This window comes from Medicago sativa, chromosome 8 (genome assembly GCF_051527215.1).
Source record: "Medicago sativa cultivar Bolivia chromosome 8, Bolivia_mono, whole genome shotgun sequence".
In the NCBI taxonomy this organism is placed as follows: Eukaryota; Viridiplantae; Streptophyta; class Magnoliopsida; order Fabales; family Fabaceae; genus Medicago; species Medicago sativa.
Window position 1 is genome coordinate 55909432 of NC_140756.1, and position 8526 is coordinate 55917957.

The 8526-nt window shown below is 29.4% G+C and overlaps 1 long non-coding RNA gene across 1 annotated transcript; it reads right to left on the bottom strand.

Moving 5' to 3' along the window:
- Window positions 1–6718: 6718 nt before the first annotated feature.
- LOC146899698 (uncharacterized) lies at window positions 6719–8076 on the bottom strand. The gene is made up of 3 exons (XR_015023769.1): window positions 8025–8076; window positions 7383–7427; window positions 6719–6939 (listed from the first exon to the last, which is right to left on the bottom strand). It is a non-coding gene; the product is annotated as an uncharacterized LOC146899698 (long non-coding RNA).
- Window positions 8077–8526: the final 450 nt, after the last annotated feature.

Below are 8526 nucleotides of genomic sequence, written 5' to 3' on the forward strand. Positions count from 1 at the left end.
GTATCACTAGAACCAGTAGGAGGAGGAGTAGACATGTTTTTCTCAGATCTTTGACTGTTGCACGGTTAAGTGTTACACAACAGACCAAGGCTCTAGATACCAATTGAAGGTGAGAAAAACACAAGAAGGGGGGTTGAATTGTGTTTTAGAAAAATTCTTCGTTTCTCCTAAAAACTGAACACACTGATCAGAAGCTAAGCGAGACAGCTTCTGAAGTGATAATCAGAATCTAAATGCAGCGGAATAAAACAGAGAGAGAGAGAGAAGAAGAACGACACAAAGCAATTATACTGGTTCCTTCCACAATCCGGAAGTAGTCCAGTCCCCCTTGCACTTCCAAGGAGATTTCACTATGAGTAATATCTGATTACAAATGCTCAAGCACACAAGCAAGAGACTTCCAATGCTCAAGCACACAAGCAAGAGACTTCCTTTGCTCAAGAACACAATCAAGAGACTTCCTGCTCAAGCACAACTGCAAGAGACTTCCTAACTAAACAAAATTACACAGAAAATTGTTTAAGGTTGAACACTTGATATACAATCAGAGGTGCTCACAATACAAATCAGATACAGACTCAATAGACTTAAGAATTTCTAAGATATGACTTTGAGACACAAAAATTCTAAGTGAATGCAGAACAATTTCAGCAGAGGTTTGGTACTTGTGAAAATCTTGTGAGTCTTTCGTTCAGCGTTCTTGCATTACCGAAACTCTAATTCTTCACTCCTTTATATAGAGGTGTGAAAGAGACGTTGTGAAATTGCCAGCACACCAAAGAGTCGTTGTTGAAGCTTGATCTTTCACCAATGATCTTTTGCCTGATTTGGTTGTTGTCCTATGAAGAACAAATTTGAAATCCATTCCTTATCCAAAGGAACATCTATGCAGGCGAAGCTGTATTCTGGAGCTGTTTTCTTGTCTTGTAGCGTGGACACAAAACAGAGTAGTGGAGAACGTGGTTGTACAATTCGTACAAAGTACAATGTCAACGCTTTCGTCCAAATTGCAAGCACAAGCCTTCAAACACCTTTGAAATGACCGTTGCAAAACTCCACTAATCCTTCGTTTGTGTTTTCGAATCCAATAGACAGCTTTTGCATTGATAATTCTTCAATTCTTGAATCTTTTGTAAAACCAGTTGAGATTCAGCTTCTGGTGAAATAGCTTCTGATGAGGCAGCTTCTGATGATGCAGCTTCTGATGATATGACTTCTGCAGCTTCTGGTGACGCAGCTTCTGATGATGTGGCTTCTGGACCTCTTGTCTTCAGAAGCACTATTCTTCAGGAGCAGCTTACTTCAGGAGCGCTATTTCTTCAGGAGCAGCTTGACTTCAGGAGCGCTTTGCCTTCAGAATCATCTAAGCTTCATTTCCTTTGCTCTTTATTTGCTCATTCAGAACCAATGATGATGTAACTTTATAATTATGGTCCTGTACACTTGAACAAATATTAGCTAGTCCAATTTACAATTTTTAATACCTTGTTATCATCAAAACTTTTTAAGGTTCATTGTTAAACACATTTTGTTCCAACAGTATGTCCATCACGTTACACAATACATAGCAAGGATTCTCCCACTTGATAGAGAATAAATAATGATAGTTGAATTAAAAAGTTTGAAAGATATTTTAAATAAAATATTCAACTATTTCTCTATCACAAAATGATATGTTAAGTAACGTCACACCGATAGGGTATGTCAGTCACTCACATAACAAAGGGATAGTAGCAATCCAAAATATTTATATACATATAAACAACATATAAGTAGATATTTAATTTAAAATTAGAATAATATTGGATCGCAAAATCTATATAGTTTTCTACATGACTTTTAACAAAGTAACTTACTTATTGTTATCCCATTCAAGGATCTTAAGGATAATAAGTAAGAACTATATCAACATAATGTACAATTCTTATGTCTCAAAAAATTTAAATATTGATAGGGTACTCTAATTATATTTGACATAAGTATAAAAATTAAGGTACATTGAATAATTGCAATTATATTAATAACAACACACCAATAGGGTATGACTGTCACCAATATAATGCTAATCTATTTAACAAAATTTGCACAATTGCATCCACGATAGGTGAGATTACAATTATACAAATCAATTATGTTTACGCTTAAAAGAATATGATAAAATAATATCATGTATAGACAATTTTACTTAATTTACTCAACTTCAGCCATATTCAAATTCAAATAATAGAAAGACATGCTTAACAATGTTTAAAATTAGCACATCATAAATACGACTTTAGAATTTATTTATATGAAATAGTATGATAACAAGAGTTATTATTTAGAATACAAGTGTGTCAATTTAGTTTTCTATTTTATCCAGAGTAGAACTCTTAGAATAAATATATAAGAATTATAGAGTTCTATTTAGAATATTTTGGAAAAAGGATTTCACTTCTACATAGTATATCATAATTTCACAACAAAAGAGAAGAATGAATAAATATTTTCATATGTGCAATAATATACGATAACTCACAAGAGGATAAAATAATTAAATTACAACTTACCTCGCAGTGTGTGACATTCATCCTTATACTTTAGAGTCAATGACTTTTGATGACTTAACGAGAATATCTTATAATATAGTCATCTCAAAATATTTCTCAATAGAGAATAAGCAATTATAAATAAGCATATGTGAGACTCTAATTATAAATTAATATGATTTATATAAGAATTCAGATGTAAGGATGATACATATTTTAAAAATTGCCTCAATTCTTAATAAGTTGTTTTGATAATAGTTAATGGATAAACAACAAAGAGGCGTACAAATTTTAATTCATAATTAGAATTTTAGCATAAAAAATGCAACAATGCATTATTCACTATATATAAAATATATAGATTAATATTATTGTGATCCAAATATTTAATTGCGACAAGACACATAATTAGATAGTTAACGGTGTTTGTCACAAAAATTTAGAGTAATAAACTACGGGTCTAGATTAGAGAGTATAGTAGAAAGCATAATGTATATTAAAGAGAAATATACCAATTTTGGATTCAATTTTTTTTGGTGGTGGCCGGGGTTTGAACCCCGGACCTTGCATACTTTATGCATTGTCCATACCAACTAAGCTATGCTCACGAGGACAATTTTGGATTCAATTAATATAAATGACATATATATACAACTCACTATACTCATTTTGAAAACAAAATATTATGAGGACCCTTCAAAACAATTTGTGACAAGAATCAAAGACAAGTGTCTTAGTTTAAATATGTCGCCAAAAGAATGATCAATTAGTAAACTTTGGATCTTTATGCTAAGACAATATGAATTAAAGAATATATTATATTAGAATATTTATAATGCCAAGATTATTTAAAATCATGAAATTTAAATCAATTATATTTGGCATTAAAATTAATAAAATTGAGCCTTCTATAAATTCACAATAGTAACATTTTAATTGATTAGTTAGTTAGTGTTTCTAATATAAGAGAGGATAACATTTTAATTGATTAGTTAGTTAGTGTTTCTAATATAAGAGAGGATTTTCAAAACAGTTTAGGCTCAAATATTGAGAATATATGATTTGAAATAAATTATTCTCAATTTAATTTATATATGATCTTTTCAAGATTTGACAAAATTTTGAAACCCATAAATCAATAATATATATAGTCTAATAGTCAAGTTATTCTTGACAGATTAAATAATTTTGAGGGTATCAACAAATCTCAAAATATATATTAATATATAATATTTGATGCAAGAATATAAGTCTGAGTCTAAGAATTTTCACAATCATAACACTTTAAAACTAATTCACACAAGTGTTATTACCATAAAAGAATATTTTCTCATAGGATATTACAGACTCAAATCTAATGAATATATGATTTAAAAGAGTATACGATTCTCATATTAATTTACATCAAATATTTAAAGATTTCATAAAGCAATTTAAATCCCAAATTTTAAGGGTAAAGAATAAATCAAATCTTGCAAATATATTGGGTATAAAAGAAATTATATTTTTATTCCAAAAGAATATAATATTTACAAGTTAATTAAGGGATAAATAATTCCTCATTGACACATCGACCAAGAGAACGAGAATTTTTTCAAAGTGTCGTAAAAGAGTAAGGAATCTTATAGTAAATTTAGAAATATAGTTTGTCCCCAAATAATAATATATAAAATATTTTAAGTATCAAAAAAAAAGTTGAAAAATTATGCCAATATGACCAGAATATAATACATAATAATATTTTTGGCATAAAATAAAATTTTGGAATTTTTATAGTATCCTGATCAGCCTGATGCCGTACGTGGCCTGTTTTATTTATTTATGATAAAATGCCCCAAGTTTAAGAAAAAATATTGGCCATAGTCATCAGAAAGTAAACGGGTTTAACCCGGTTGTTTGGTTACATGACCCGACGGGTTTCATTCAATATACGGCGGCGGCGGATAACGATTTTGCCTGGGTTGGGATCGTTATGCTTTCGAATGAAAGAAGCCCTTGATTAATTTCAGGAATCACCGATCAAAATAGAGTTGACACAGATCGAATGGAATGGGGTTTTATGGCATAATAGAATTGTAGAACACCGGTTTTCATACTGATTGAATTAATTTGTTGTGGCAATCGGTGCAATAATCATGATAAATAAGCAAGCAAGCCTCACAAAAGGTCTAGAAATAGTGGCCATAGAAGTTTTAATCACCAAAGGGATCGCAAAAAATAATAAAATAAGGCATATGCTTTTGCAATTCCCTTAACTTATTTATCTATTCAATAAAACAAAGTATGATTGCCATGTTACAGTACGATGGATAATTCAGTGTGTCGATGTTCAAATATGGTTCAATCTAACAATAGCCATAAATTATATCTATTTGGCTGTGATACCAATTGATAAAAGTTTTAGGGTTTAGCCAAGGATATTAGATAAATTATAGCATATCATCACTAATAAAGAATAATAAAGAAGGAATAAGAAATTGTGTACCTTGTATGTTTAGGTTCATGAATGACCGCCATAAAGTTATGAGAGGGATAACTACCTTCATTCCGTTTAGCAGCAGAATGTTCAGAATGGTCAAGTGTTTAACCGTTTGATGGGATGACGTTTAAATAACTAAACGGCTAAGGGCAGGGACCTCTCATTGGGCTTAGCTAAATGGTCCAACCCATCACGGTCTATTTAGAAAAGAATAACCCAATCACACATATTCATCAACTAATTAGTGCTCAACACAATAGTTCATAATTTATATTATAATACTTTTTTTTTGGTTACAATTTATATTATAATATTAACTTATAATAATTGATTATTGTCAATCCATAATTGATTAATTAAATAATTAATCCAACAATCGATGGACATAATCGTCGACGTTTAGAGAAAGTAGAGTGCTGGAAACGCATGAATGAGAAGAGAAGGGTTGGGGTAACCGGTAAGAGAGAACATGTGAATCGCACGTGACTCTCTTAGCTATGTTTTAATCTCAATCTTACATTTTAATCTAATAATTATTATTTGTTTTTATTTTTTGCAAAATTTTGAGCTAACATGATCCTTAAACTAAGATATACATTTTAATCTAATAATAATTATTTATTTTTATTTTTTGCAAAATTTTGAGCTAACATGATCCTTAAACTAAGATATAACTATTAAGGAGCGGATTAAACCAGTAACTGATATTAATACTAGCTATAGGTTAACTTACAATCTAATATCTTACTAATTGAACTGACCAAAATTTGTAAGCTACTTAAAGGGTCAATTAGGTATAAAGAGCCTAATCATGGATTAATAAGCCGTATATAGAAGAATATAACTATATTCAATAACTAATTAAGTATTGAATTGCAGGCTACTTGATAGTCTTCAAAATTAGACATTAATGAAGAACTTATTAAGGTCATGAATATATTTATAGTCTGATATAATATTCAATCATTTGATATTTCCTTATGGTCTTAGTATATGGAACCTAATTGAATTAATTACTCATATAAGCCAATCCTACAATTATAAATGGTGTTACAAAATAATTAGGGAAATTTGACGGGAATATAAGAGGGTTTGATATATTATATGTCAACCAAACTATATTAATGGATGGGGTATAGCTCTATTAGCTTATAACCTATAGGGATGAAAAATAGCTTACAAGTATACGCACGGGTTTCATTAAAATACGGTTAAATATTATTATTTTTTGTTGTTACAATATTAATATTATTAGAAAATGTAAACCATCCATTCAACGTAGATAGTTTAACATAAACTTCAATTCATTATTTCAACCATTAACCGAATTTAACATAAAAACAATTAAAATTTAACTTCAATACATAGGATAATCATTTTTTGGCCAAACCTTCTAACTTAAATATTACATTAAAAATAATTCATACAAACAACCTTGAGCCGCGACATTCGATCATAGAATCAGTCCCAGTTAACGACGGTAGCATACATCCGATTAGGAGGATTATTGACCGTGAACAAAATAACGTCACCAACTTTTAGGTCCTTTTCAAGAACAAAGTTGTACCATTCTCTCCCTATGTATTTCTGATGCATGTTTTTTGACGTAGTGTGAACATCAAAGTCATAAGATTTACCGGTTTCTTCATCAAAAAGGAGAATTTTAGATTGATTGATAAACAAACCATTCTCCGCAACACATCGAGGAAAATGCTACAATAGATTTGTAAAGAAATCATACAAATTAAAATTAATCAACAACAACTTAACAATATGAAAACAACAAAAAAGCTTCGTAAATGCCACTAACCAAAACATTGTTTCCATCCAAAATAGAAGCAATAACCTTATGCTTCCAATAATGGACATCGATATTTTGAACATTCCCTAATTCAGTACCATTGACTTCAACTCCAATCTCATTCATGTTTCCTTAAATCAAATGATATATAACATAAACAAATAAATCATCCATTAAAAATAAAACAGAACCAAAGAAAGGTCCTTCTATAAAAGGCTAAAAAAAAAAAATTATGCAAAAACTCATGGCATTTTCCCACTTATCTATACTTTTTAAGTTTTTTTTTTTTTGTAATCAAGGGACTATATATTTTATGGTATAAAAATATTATAAACGGTGTTAACTACTATCTTAATTTCATTTTAACTAACAATATAACATATTGTATATTATGAACACATAGAAAAATACGCGTATGTACGGGTATCACGTTAGTCTTAGACTAAAGAAAAACTTCTAAAATTATGTAGCTTTTTATTTATTGTTCAAATTATAGAATGAAGAAAGTAAGCATAAAAAAAAAAGAATGAAGAAAATAAATGGAGGCAATATATTGCTAGTTTGCTAAACATACCAATTAATACATATAATTAAGTCAAACATAGTTCCTCTTGAAGTCCTGCACAAAGTACAATTGTATATCATTAAATCCACAATCAACACTAAATATTCCTCTCCAAACAAAATAAAATTAATGTCCCACTAGAATTCTTAGAGTCGTGATTCAGTTAAATCAATATTATTTGTTACCCCTTTCCGAAATAATAAAATTTGTTTGCTATCTTTGAAACCAACTTCTTGAAATGCTTGAGAAACTTATTTTAGCGACATGCATGATGGTAGAAAAACAAACCACTATCATAACATCATTCCCATGATAGAATTCCCACTATCAAATAATATTGGATAGCTCAAACTTAGTTTACAAAATTGTGGTTAAAGCACTTTCTATGGAAGAGGTAAAATAAGTTACAAATATATACACATAAGCTTAGAATAAAAAAATGAGCTATGCAAAATGTCAAAATCAGTATCGAGGAGTTAGTATCAATAGATATAAAATTCATACAATGGAGGTTATATAACTTAAGAATTTGAAAGAATTATAATAGAAAAGGTGACAAATTTTTCAAGAAAGGGTGATGAGGTTTATAGGAATGTAACACAGGCATAATCCAAACTTAAGATTAACTAAAGTTAATGCAAAGATAACTACCTTTACATATAAGAAGTGCTCTTTCAACAAAAGCCTCCTTTATCCCAAACCTGCAACTTCAAAGAAATAATATTTATTAAAGAATACAAAATATTAGAAGAAAATATACATGAATAGAGAAGGGAAAGATGAAAAATATAAAAAAAAAATGAAACGGAAGGAATGGAAAAGATAATATAAGTTACAAATATATAAGAAAAAAGATAAGCTTCGTATAAAGTTTGTCAAATAAATTTTGAATACAATAATTTATAGGTTAAAAGTGGATATAATAGGAATAGGAATAATTTTAAAGTGTAACCGATATTAGTATGACATGATGGAGTGTAACCGATGGAAAATGTAAAAAGATCAAGAATAGACAAAATACTAAAATGACACCAATAGAATTAGAATGAATGAGAAGTTTTTTTTTTTTTTTTAACTCAACTTAGGTTCTAAAAATGGCCTTTACAATGCACTACTCATCATCATCATATGCATGAACAATTTGTAACCGATA